The 12,605-nt window shown below is 46.3% G+C and overlaps 1 long non-coding RNA gene across 1 annotated transcript in view; it reads left to right on the top strand.

Moving 5' to 3' along the window:
* The first annotated feature begins 308 nt into the window (after nt 1–308).
* Nucleotides 309–12,605, top strand: part of LOC142485353 (uncharacterized) — a 41,033-nt gene continuing 28,736 nt past the window's right edge. Inside the window, exon 1 of the long non-coding RNA XR_012798397.1 lies at nt 309–741. This is a non-coding gene — a long non-coding RNA (uncharacterized LOC142485353). The remainder of the gene's footprint in view (nt 742–12,605) is intronic.

The raw sequence follows: 12,605 nt of genomic DNA, 5'->3' as shown, positions 1-12,605 counted from the left end.
ATCTGCAATGGCTACCTATGCTGCTCCAGCATCCCATCCACGGGCCCCAGGAAACCCACATGCCCCCTTATACCCCCTCCCAGGCACCTTACCAACCCCAAGGGGGGGAGAGGCCTTATTGTTGTGTGTGTTTGCAGAGGTGGGCTTATTGTGTGTGTGTGTGTGTGTGTGTGTGTGTCACTGTCTGTCTGTCTGTCTGTCTCTGTCACTGTGTAACTGTGTGTGTGTCAATGTCACTGTGTGTGTGTGTGTGTGTCACTGTCACTGTGTGTGTCCGGCACTGTCACTGTGTGTGTGTGTGTGTGTGTGTGTGTGTGTGTGTGTGTGTGTGTGTGTGTCTGTCTGTCACTGTCTGTGTGTTTGTGTCTCACTGTCTGTGTGTCTCACTGTCTCTGTGTGTCTCACTGTCTCTGTGTGTCTCACTGTCTCTCTGTGTGTGTGTCTCACTGTCGCTGTGTGTGTGTCTCACTGTCACTTTGTGTGTATGTCACTGTCTCTGTGTGTCTGTGTGTGTGTGTCACTGTCTGTGTCACGGTCACTGTGTCACTGTGTTTGTGTCTCACTGTCTGTGTGTGGCTGTATCCTCCCCTCCAAATTCCATCACCATGGCTGCGCGATGTCACGTAATGCCGGGCTCCTTAGGCTCCGCCCCTCTGTCCCTCCCTTTAGGCTCCGTGGGCCTGCCAGTCTCATCTGCAATGGCTACCTATGCTGCTCCAGCATCCCATCCACGGGCCCCAGGTAACCCACATGCCCCCTTATATCCCCTCCCAGGCACCTTACCAACCGCAAGGGGGAGAGGCCTTATTTTTGTGTGTGTTTGCAGAGGTGGGCTTTTTGTGTGTGTGTGTGTCTGTCTCTGTCACTGTGTCACTGTGTGTGTCAATGTCACTGTGTGTGTGTGTGTGTGTGTGTGTGTGTGTGTGTGTGTGTGTGTGTGTGTGTGTGTGTGTGTGTGTGTGTGTGTGTGTGTGTCCGGCACTGTCACTGTGTGTGTGTGTGTGCGTGTGTGTGTGTGTGTGTGTGTGTGTGTGTGTGTCTGTCTGTCGCTGTCTTTCTGTGTGTGTGTCACTGTGTGTGTGTCTCACTGTCTGTGTGTCTCACTGTCTCTGTGTGTCTCACTGTCTCTCTGTGTGTGTGTGTCTCACTGTCTCTGTGTGTGTGTCACTTTCACTGTGTGTGTATGTCACTGTCTCTCTGTGTGTCTCTGTGTGTGTGTCACTGTCTGTGTCACGGTCACTGTGTCACTGTATTTGTGTGTCACTGTCTGTGTGTGGCTGTATCCTCCCCTCCAAATTCCATCAACATGGCTGCGCAATGTCACGTAATGCCCATTGCCATAACAACGAGACGCTCCATGATATCACGCGGCATCAAGTTGACATGACAATGGGACGTATTATGGCGCCGAGGCATCACGTGATGCCACATTGTCATGGCTACATGTCACCGCCTGACGTCAGTGTCTCGTTGTCATGGCAACGGGGTGCATCACGTGATGTAATTTGTTTTATAAATAATTTTTTAATGTGTCCCGGATTTTCGTTTTTAAAATCTGGTCACCCTTAGCAAGTGGTAAGTCTGCTCCATGCCTCCCCTGCTCCGATTTCCCCCCCCCCTGTTCTGATCCCCCCTGCTCCGATTTCCCCCCCCCCCCCTGTTCTGATCCCCCCTGCTCCGATTTCCCCCCCCCCCTGTTCTGATCCCCCCTGCTCCGATTTCCCCCCACCCCCCCTGGCGCACGTCCAAGTCCAGAGCAGCAGCAGCAGCCTGAGGTGATGAAGGACCTGAGTATCACCAGGGCGGTGTGGGTAAGCAGCGCTCCGGGGGGGGGGAGAGGGTATAAGAGGAGTGGGGCTTGGGGGATGGGGGGGTATAAGAGGCTTGGGGGATAGAAGAATGAGTCTGAGGAGGGAGAGACATCTCACTACCGTCTCTCCTCCTCCTCCCCACACCGGGCAGCAGCTGCGGAGGAGGGAACCTGCTCCGCAGTGTAAGATGAGAGGGAGCTGTGCAGGGCCCTGACAGGGGAAGGGCAGCAGGGCCCTGGGACACCACCAGGCATGATGCCTAATCCCTGCACCATTGGTCTCCTTGACTTCAATACATGTTGTGTGATTAACTTTTGCAGACAGCCCCCCCCCAATGATCTGTGCCCCATAAAATGTCTCAGTGTGATCTAAGCTGTCAGACCGTCCCTCATGCATCTCAAATTGCCACTTCTTGCAGCTGATTGTCATTCTTGTTTAGAGAGTGTCTGAAAGTGAGTGAGAGAGTGAGCGTATGAGTGAGAGGGTCTGAGAGAGTGTGTGATTTCCCCCACCCCCACTCCGGTGTGTGTGTGTGTGTTTGTGTATACAGACACCAACCCACAGTCATTCATAGTCATCCACCCACTCGTCAGTCAGTCAGTCACCAAGTGTCAGTCAGTCACCCACCCAAGTGTCAGTCAGTCACCTACCCAAATGTCAGTCAGTCACCCACCCAAGTGTCAGTCAGTCAGTCACCCACCCAAGTGTCAGTCAGTCAGTCACGCACCCAAGTGTCAGTCAGTCAGTCACCCACCCAAGTGTCCGTCACACACCCACCCAAGTGTCAGTCAGTCAGTCACCCACCCAAGTGTCAGTTAATCAGTCACCAAGTGTCAGTCAGTCACGCAAGTGTCAGTCAGTCACCCACCCAAGTGTCAGTCAGTCACCCACCCAAGTGTCAGTCAGTTAGTCACCCAACCAAGTGTCAGTCAGTCAGTCACCCAAGTGTCAGTCAGTCACCCACCCAAGTGTCAGTCAGTCACCCACCCAAGTGTCAGTCATTCAGTCACCCACCCAAGTGTCAGTCAGTCACCCAAGTGGCAGTCAGTCACCAAGTGTCAGTCAGTCACCCAAGTGTCAGTCAGTCACCCACACAAGTGTCAGTCAGTCAGTCACCCACCCAAACCGGAAAAACCAGTTGCGAGTAGCAACATCATCAATACCAGCTAACATCACATGCCTCACCAAAGAGAAGCAGTTCCAGCCATCACATTAGGGCTGAGTTAATTAAATGTTTGACCACATATAGCAGGTTAATTTTTAAATTGATAATTTTGTATGGCCCGCGAATGATGTTATAAATATCCAAATGACCCTTGGCAGAAAAAAGGTTCCCCACCCCTGATCCAGCACACAACAAATAAAAAATATTCTGATAATATGCGTCCCGAACTACGTGACGCCATTGTTTCTTTAAAAGATAATGACAGAAGTCGTGAAAAACGCCGACAAATGCGGCGCAGTCGTTGTGTTAGATCGAACCTTTTACTATGCAGAAGTATCTAGACAATTAAGTGACCAGCTTTCCTACATTGCACTTGATTCTGACCCCACACAACAATTTTTGGATCAACTTTATGACTTACTAGATGAAGGTAAAGAACTACAAGTTTTGTCCATGAAGGAGTTTGATTATCTACATTGTTCATACCCCACTATTCCTATCTTTCACCATCTTCCCAAAATTTACAAGTCCCTTCACTCACCACTGGGGCGCCCTATTGTTTCTAGCATTGGGTCAGTGGGTGAGCACTTACAGTATCAAGCTACATAGATCACTATTTACAACCCATTGTCACTACACTTACTTCACATTTATTTGACACTTCATATGTACTCCCTTAATTTCAGGATTTTCTTTGGCTTCCCAATTTTCTTTGGGTTATCCTTGATGTATCCTCTCTCTATACCATTATTTCCCACACAGACGTTCTTAGAGCCATTAGATATTTTCTTGAATACGACTCATCTTTTTCACCGGCACATATTCCCTTTTTATTGGATGCCATTCATTTTCTTCTAACACATAATTATTTTCTTTTTTCCGGGGGTTTCTATCTCCAAACACGTGGGACTGCCATGGGTACGTGCTTTGCACCCTCCTATGCCAACATTTTAATGGGTTGGTGGGAGGCATCCTAAGTGTTTGGAGATAGAAACCCTTACAGACATCACATTCAAGTTTATCGTTGCTTCATAGACGATCTTTTTATGACTTGGAGTAACATGGCTGCCGTCACATGGAACTTCAGCCAATCAGATTGTGGGAACTATAATGAAGTTGCCTGTAAATGTATTTTTCATGCATCTGATTCATGCCGGGGGTCTCCGGTGCTGATATTAATGGGTATCAGTTCCGGAGTCTTCCGGCATCAATCTGATGCAGGAAAAATGCATTTTTTTTCTAAGTGCCATCTCGCCACTTCTCAGCTGCTTCTGCCCACATTCTTGCCAACTTTTTGTGACGAGGTGATTTGGAGAGGAATTCTCAATTCTAGAGCGGCGATCAGCCTTGATAAGCTAATCAGGGCTACTAGAATTTAGTGTGTTTGAAAAACTGGCGATCAGTGCCAAAAAGTGGCTTATCGCCATGCGTCTGGCGATTTTTTTTTTTATCAGCAAACAAAAACGGCGATTTTGGTCTTATCGTCAGCTTATCGTGGCTTACTGCATGGCAGTATGCTTTTTTGGCGATTAAGCTGTCAATAAGTTGGCGATAAGATGGTGATAAGTGGCTTATTGCTGCTTATAGCATGAGGCCCCAAGGATCTCAGTTAATCTCCAAGTTTTGGAGGGCTTTTCCTCAGCCTATCACACTCAATCCAATGGCCTCATGGAAAGGACTAATCAACCCCTGGAGCAGTACCTACAAAATGTTGTCTCAGACCGTCAGGATGACTGGGTAACCGGCTTCCCTGGGCTGAGTTTGTCCACAACTCATTGTGGAAGGATTCAACCCAGGAATCACACATTTTCTGCATATATGGTTACCACCCTAATGTCCTCCCAGCCTCAGCTGTACCGTAGGGAGTCCCTGCAGTGGATCTCAAGTTCCTGTTACTGTAAGATCTCAGGAAGATGATCCAGGCCAAGTCATTTAGGAGTGTCCTTTAGCCAAATCTCCACGCAGATAAGCGGCCTTGACCATCACCAGCATTCCAAGAAGGTGATTGCTCTCCACTAAGAATATCCAGCACAGGGCACCTGCAGCCAAGCTTGGCCCTAAGTATATTGGACTGTACCTAATCACCAAGCTGATCAACCCGGTGGCCGTTAAGTTAAAGGATTTCTTATAATAGTTGATGTTTTTGGACGCCAATTGGACCTTTATCGAGATGGAATGTAGATTTAATTATCTACTATTTAGAGTTTTGTTTAATAATGTTTTATTTTTATAACAATTGTAACAGAAAGGGGCCAAGAGACCTGTATAACAAAGGTTAAGCCTGGCCCCTGCCATCCCTCCCTGGGGTCATCTGAAAACCAGACTCCGGGGATACTTGGTTTTAATGTAGTGTATAGCCACTGCATAACCTGTACTGTGAGTCTCTGGACATGCAGGGCTGAGAAACCGCTTGTGCAGCCCGCATGTCCCAGAAAATGGCTGCTGTTGGGACTTGACGGGGAAGAGAGGTGCAGGGGACAAAGGCAATGGTTTTCATGGGGCAGAGATTGGGCCAGGGGGGGGCCATCCGCCCAAAAGACCAGAACAATTTTCTGCCTCCCCAGCCAGAGCGGTGCCCGCCTAGTGGGATATATCTTGTCGGCTGGGGGAAGCAGTTGCTGAGTCTCCCTGATAGAATCTATGCTCATTGGCCAGTTTGAAGTGTCCTCCACAAAGCCCTTTAACTCTGAAAACCCAAACCCAGCCCTAATTGGTTCATGGCAGCGAGCCCTCACTTCCTGATTGGTTCATGGAGGCAAGCCTTCGCTTCCTGATTGCTCTGTGAGCTGAATCCACGCTCTGATTGGTTGCCAGCCCCTCTACCATGCTTTCCTATGTCAGAGGGGAAGATAGAAAAAAGGGACCCAATCAGTACACGAGAGGTTGATCCTGAGCCTATTGTGTAGAATGACTAAGCTGCATCGGAGACACCCAAAGACAAATCAGGGATCTCTGCAATGCGGAAAGTGTGAATTTGCTTTGCGATCCAGAGCCGTAACTAAGCTGGAGCAGAGAGCGGGACTTTCAGCGGCAGATGTGTAAGTGTTCTATCACAAATAGCACGTGAGGATTCGCCATTCCAGCATTTCTGTCCCCTTAACCCTCACCTGTCTATCAGGTTCCAGAAGCGATCCTAGAGGGCATCCCAGCGGCGGTTCTCATACACGGCGCTTGAGCAGTGCGCGGTCTCCTTTCGTCTCTGCGGTCCCCAGGTCCAGGGTATACTTTCCCTCCGGCAGCAGTGACGCGCGGCACGCATCCTCCCCAACATTCCGTGGTCTCCGTTCCCCGAGATTCTCTGTCTCCACATTGGCCTTTCTTGATTCTGGATCCGGTGGCAACTTTATTGATCAGAGCTTTTCAGAGAACCATAATATCCCTCTTGTGAGCAAGAAGAATCCCATTGAGTTAGAGGCTATTGATGGGAGACCGCTTCAGCCTGCGTTCATTTCTTGGAGACTCAGATCCTTCAGCTGAGATCAGCAGATAATCACTTGGAGGACATTTCTTTGAACGCCATTCACTCTCCTTCCATAGCAGTGATTCTGGGACTAACCTGGTTACAGGTCCATAACCCTCGGATTGATTGGCTGATCAAGGAACCTATCCAGTGGAGTCTATACTGCATTCAAAATTGTCTTGAGGTTCAAAGTAATGTATGCGCTACTACCATATCTGAGGACAAAGTAAGGGTACTATTGCTGGAGGAATATACCGACTTCAAGGATGTCTTCGACAAAGTCAAGTCTGAAATAGTTCCTCCACATCGCTCCTACGATTGTCCTATCGAATTGCTTCCTGGTACCACACCGCCTAGAGGAGCTTCCTATCCATTATCTATGCCTGAAACTAAAGCCATGAAAGAATATATTGCCGAGAACCTTCACAGGGGGTTTATCCGCAAATCCACATCTCCCGCTTGAGCCGGGTTTTTCGTCGTAAAGAAAAAAGATTGGACCTTGCGGCCTTGCATTGACTATCGGGGACTCAACAAAATTACTATTAAAAATCGCTATCCTCTTCCTCTCATCTCCCAACTGTTTGATCGCCTTCAAAGAGCTAGAATCTATTCCAAGCTGGATCTACATGGTGCTTACAACATTATTAGAATTCATCAAGGCGACGAGTGGAAAACTGCATTCAATACCAGAGATCGACACTACGAGTACATGGTCATGTCGTTCGGCCTTTGTAATGCCCCAGCCGTGTTCCAAGACTTTGTCAATGAAATATTTAGGGATCTTCTTAACTCTTTTGTATCTGTTTATTTGGACGATATCCTGATCTTTTCTAAATCTATGCAGGAACATGTAGAACACGTCAAACAAGTACTCCGTCTACGAGAGAATCAATTATGTGCTAAACTTGAAAAGTGCCACTTTCATCAATCTTCTACAGTTTTCTTAGGATACATCAGCTCGGATAGTGGCCTCACGTTGGATCCTGCCAAAGTCAAAGCACTCTTGGATTGGCCTCAACCCACTACCCTCAAGGCTGTCCAACGCTTCCTGGGTTTTCCAATTATTATCGCATATTTATTCAGAATTTTTCTTCTGTAGTAGCTCCTCTGACGGCTCTTACTAAAAAAGGTGCTGATCCCGTGGTTTGGTCCTCTGCCGCAGCCAAATCTTTTGATCTCTTAAAAAAACGTTTGTATTCGCCCCGGTTCTTGTCCATCCTGATCCCAAGCTCCCCTTTACCCTCGTGGTGGATGCATCCGATGTCGGTGTAGGCGCTGTTCTTTCTCAGAGGAAGACTCCTCAGGCTAGGTTGCACCCCTGTGCTTTTTTCTCAAAATTTTTTTCTTCAGCAGAACGCAACTATGATATTGGTAATCGAGAGCTCCTGGCCATGAAACTTACCTTAGAGGAATGGAGACACCTTATAGAGGGAACTGAAGTGCCTATAACAATTCTTACGGACCACAAGAATTTGTTGTACATTGAGGGAACACGTCGCCTGGGAGCCCGTCAAGCCAGATGGTCACTCTTCTTTTCAAGATTTAACTTCATAATTTCCTATCTCCCAGGACCCAAAAACGTCAAGGCGGACACCCTTTCCCGTCAATTCTCTCTGGACGACAAATCTGAGGACCAGATAAAATCTATTCTTCCATCCAAATTCATTCTCTCTGCTAATACCTTTAACACTCTTAAGGACATTGTACTTCAACAGGACCACATTCCCACCAGTCTTATGGTTCTCGAGGGTCGCCTATTCACCTCTTCCCCACATCTTAGAAAGGTTCTTGAATGGGACCATTCATCCAGATCAGCAGGACATACCGGGACCAAAAGAACTATCGATCTAATTTCTCGAACTTTCTGGTCCCCCGAGATGCAAAAGGACAAAGATTTTGTAGTTGTGTGCCCAACTTGTGCCAGGACTAAAACTCCAAGGAATCTTCCCCCTGGTCTTCTGCAGCCCTTGCCAGTTCTTGATCGTCCATGGACACACTTGTCCATGGATTTTATCGTGGAGCTGCCTATATCTAAGGGCATGAACACGATCCTTGTGGTAGTGGATCGATTTTCAAAACAATCTCATTTTATACCTCTCAAAGGTCTTCCTAACTCTTCCAAACTTGCGGATATATTTATCAAAGAGATCTTTCACCTTCACAGGGTACCGTTGGTCATAGTATAGGACAGAGGATCTCAATTTGTGTTGAAGTTCTGGTGCTACTTTTGTCTTCAATTAAGTATCTCCCTACACTTTTCTTTGGGGTATCACCCCCAAACTAACGGTCAGACCAAGAGGACCAAGCAGTCTCTAGAGCAATACATCTGCTGCTTTGTGTCAGACACCCAGGATGATTGGTCCAAGCTACTGCCCTGGGCGGAGTTTGCACACAACAATCTGCAAAGTGAATCAACCATGGAATCCCCCTTCTTCGTCAACTACGGATTCCATCCTTTTACTCTTCCTCTCTCCTTGCCAACTTCGGGGGGTCCCGGCGGCAGATGACAAGATCAAGGAACTACAAAACCTTTGGAAAAGGATCCAAGTAAATATCAAATCAGCCACCAACTGGCAGAAGATCCAGGCAGCTTGCCACCGCAGACCAGCTCAAGAATTCAAACCCGGCGACAAGGTCTGGCTTTCATCCAGAAACATTAGATTAAGGTTCCCTCCATGAAATTTGCGCCTAGATTTCTTGGCGCATTTTCTGTTTCTGAAAAGATTAACCCGGTCGCTTACCGGTTGTCTCTACTATCTTCCATGAGGATTCCGTCCGTTTTCCATGTCTCGTTATTGAAGCCAGTCATCCAAAATGCTCATTCAGTTCCAGTCCCACCTACACCCTCTTGCAAGGACAACCTGAATACAAAATACAGTCCATTCTGGATTCCAAAATATCAAGAGGCTCTTTACACTACTTGGTCCACTGGAAGGGATTCGGATCAGAGGAGAGATCTTGGATTCTGAGTCACCGGGTCCATGCGGCCAGGCTAGTTCGGTTGCTCCATTTGAAGTTTCCTGACAAACCTTCATGGAGTCGCCTGGAGGTTGCTCCTAGAGGGGGGGGGGGTACTGTGAAGATTCGCCATCCTGGCGTCTTAACCTCATCTTCTCCTACCTTCCCTTCAACCTCTGACGCTCAGGTAGTGCGACATTATGGCAGCCCTTCTATGCGCGCGATCTGTTCACACTTCCACGGGTTCCGCCTCCAGACTCCGTCCCCGCTCTGGTGTCGGTGACACGCGGTGCGCGGACGGCACACAATCTGTTGACCTTCCCTCAGGGCCCGCCTCCAGACTTCGTCCCTGCTCTGATGTCGTGACACGTGGCGCACGGACGACGTGCGAACGGTTTGCCCCTCCACTGGTTCCGTCGCCGGACTCCGTCCCCGCTATGACGTTGGTGATACGCGGTGCGCAAATGGCCCGCGTGGTGCTCCACACACACCATAATCAGGCTGCACAATGGGGCGCACCTGCGCTACCCAGCAGCCTATCAACAATTACATCCTGGTTTCATGCTGCCTTCCCATTGGAGGAGGGTTCCTTAAATACCTTGACTGCTCATTCTCTCATTGCTGGGCATAACCTTGTTTTGGGACGCCGTGCCTTGCTGCAATTCGTGCCTAGTTCCTTGTTTGCCTAGAACCTGCTGTTGCTTAACCCTGCTTCGTATTTGGACTCCGCACTTTTCCTCTCCTGACCCGGCTTACGTACGACCATCCTTACCTCTCCAATACTGACCACGGCTACCCTCACAACGACCATGCTCTACTCTCCAATCCTGACCACGGCTAAGTACCTCCTACGATCCGCACCTCTCCCATCCAGACCCGGCAAGTATAACTACCAATCTAATCTCTGTACCTCTGACCCGGCTTGCAAGACCACTCTACACTCTAGACGCGCACTTGCGGTTGTGGGTTGGAGTTACATACAATTCCCTACCTCAACCTCTGGGTCGCATCTGGTTTGTGGTGAGCTATGTATTACAGTGTTATTCTATTTCATTAATAAAATTATTTCAGAACCTGTTGCTCCATTCGGTGCATAAAACTAACCTACTTTAAAAAAAAAAACAAGAAAACATATATTTCTTACCTATTCTAATAAATAAGAAAACAAAACAGTTTGATCCTGCAAACTAAGTTTTTAAAAATGTCCTTCTCTTTTCCCATATTATAATAAACCAGTTTTTAAAACGAAATTTGAAGCTACTGAGCTTCTATTTAATTTTCATGTCTGGAATGTTTTCTGCCCGTTATTCCTATGTAACATGTTCACCTGGTTCTGTCTGTGGAAATTGAGGGGGAAAGAATGTCATTCTGTTTAAGGAAACAAATGGCCTGACCAGAACAATCAATATCCTTATTTTTCCAGTGACCGGCTGATTAAAAAATGGTAAAGATCAAAGGATCTCCCCGATTTCACCCTTTCTTTATCCTCTCTCCACGGACACCCAAACTCTCCTTTGCCCAGTGTTGATTAGTTTGTGTTCTGATGGGTGTGTATACCTTTTAAAATTACATTTCATCGCGAGCAATTAATGGTATTCCATTTTCGTACGACCTTGCAAGTTTCTGGATGGTAATTTTGTATACATACTGTATAATAACCCGACGTTCCCATTATTTAACTCTCCGACAAAATTTACACACAGATAGGATTCACTCAGGTTGAGAATAATGAGGGGCGCCGATGGACTGCGACATTGTCAGTGTCAGTCAGTATGCACTCATACTTGGTTAATCTGGCATTAGGAATTTGGGTTGTGTATTTTATCATTTTGGATTGACAAATTATAATTTCAATTTATTTATTTTATGCCTTTATCCAGCCAATGCCTGTAACAAAACTAAAGAGTCCTATTTCAAAAGTATCTCGCTCTCTCTGTGTCACCATTGTTCTGATAACGATCATTCTGGTTATTTCTCTGGCTATCTCTCCTAGGAGCTTTGCAATTTCTGGCAAAGTGTCCTGATTTTTTACAGTTATAACATTTCCGTCTTCTTACTTGGTCCCTATTATTGAATCTATTCTGAGAATAAAACACAGATCCTTCAGCAACTGTATCTTGTGAATTAAACATTGTCTTCGCTTGTACTAATTTAACACTTTCCTTTGCTAACTTGTCTCCCTGATTTATTTCCTTTGCTTCCTTACAGCGTTGCATGTGTTCTGCAACAGTCACATATAGTCTGTACTTGCATTCCTATTTCATAAACCTTTCATAAAAGCAGCCACTATTAGCAGTCTTGCGTTTGTTTCTACTCCTTCAATTCTTCCATACCCCTTAATCATTTTCAATAATATATCAGCAAATTCACTTACTGTTTCTTCCTTATTTTGTTTTGTTGTGTTATTTTTGTCCAGTCAATTGTTCATGTAAATGCCCCAATAATGACATTTTTAACATTAGCATACCATGTTCCCAAATCCAATAACACTCTTGTTTCTTCTACAGTCTCCCATGGATGCTTACCACCTGCTTGTGCCCCTATTTCTATCTGTCTAGCATTAAAGGCAGTGATAAATTTAGTTCGGTCAGTAGATGTCATAAGTACTCGAAACAAATATCTTACATCTCCCACAGTCGGATTGTATGCTACCATGATACCATCCAAAACCTCATTAAAACCCACATGATCCTCAGAAACTTTTGGGAACTGCTGCCTTAACAACATCAACTCAGATGGTGTCCAAGAAGCATGAATAACTCTTGGTGCTCCATCTTAAGCTCCATCTTAAGCAACTGCACCTACCTCTCTCAATGGAAGAACTGTTTCATTTTTGTCAGTATTAGGATGAGTCCTTAAAGGCATATCATTCAATTTAAATTTTCTGGAGGCAAAATTCTTCCCCCTCAATCTTTTACCTCGCCTTGTCCCTGAGACAATATGTCCTGATATTTGGGAAATTAAATCTGACACGTTGCTAGAAAATTTAGAACTTTTAATGTCTGATGCCTTCCTCATCGCTTTCATCAATCTCATTCTTTTTCTCAGTTCTGGGATCAAATTCCATTAGGTCAAAATTAAATCTGACAACTTCTGTTATTTTATTTTTAAATCTCTTTCCACATAGGACTTTTACTTTTCCACACAGGACTTTTATTAATTGATTCTTACAATAACCCACTCATTATCAGAATTCCGTCACCCAGCCAAG

This window comes from Ascaphus truei, unplaced genomic scaffold (assembly GCF_040206685.1).
Source record: "Ascaphus truei isolate aAscTru1 unplaced genomic scaffold, aAscTru1.hap1 HAP1_SCAFFOLD_564, whole genome shotgun sequence".
NCBI lineage: Eukaryota > Metazoa > Chordata > Amphibia > Anura > Ascaphidae > Ascaphus > Ascaphus truei.
The sequence above is the reverse complement of the archived record's forward strand: the minus strand, read 5'-3'. Positions and strand labels throughout refer to the sequence as shown.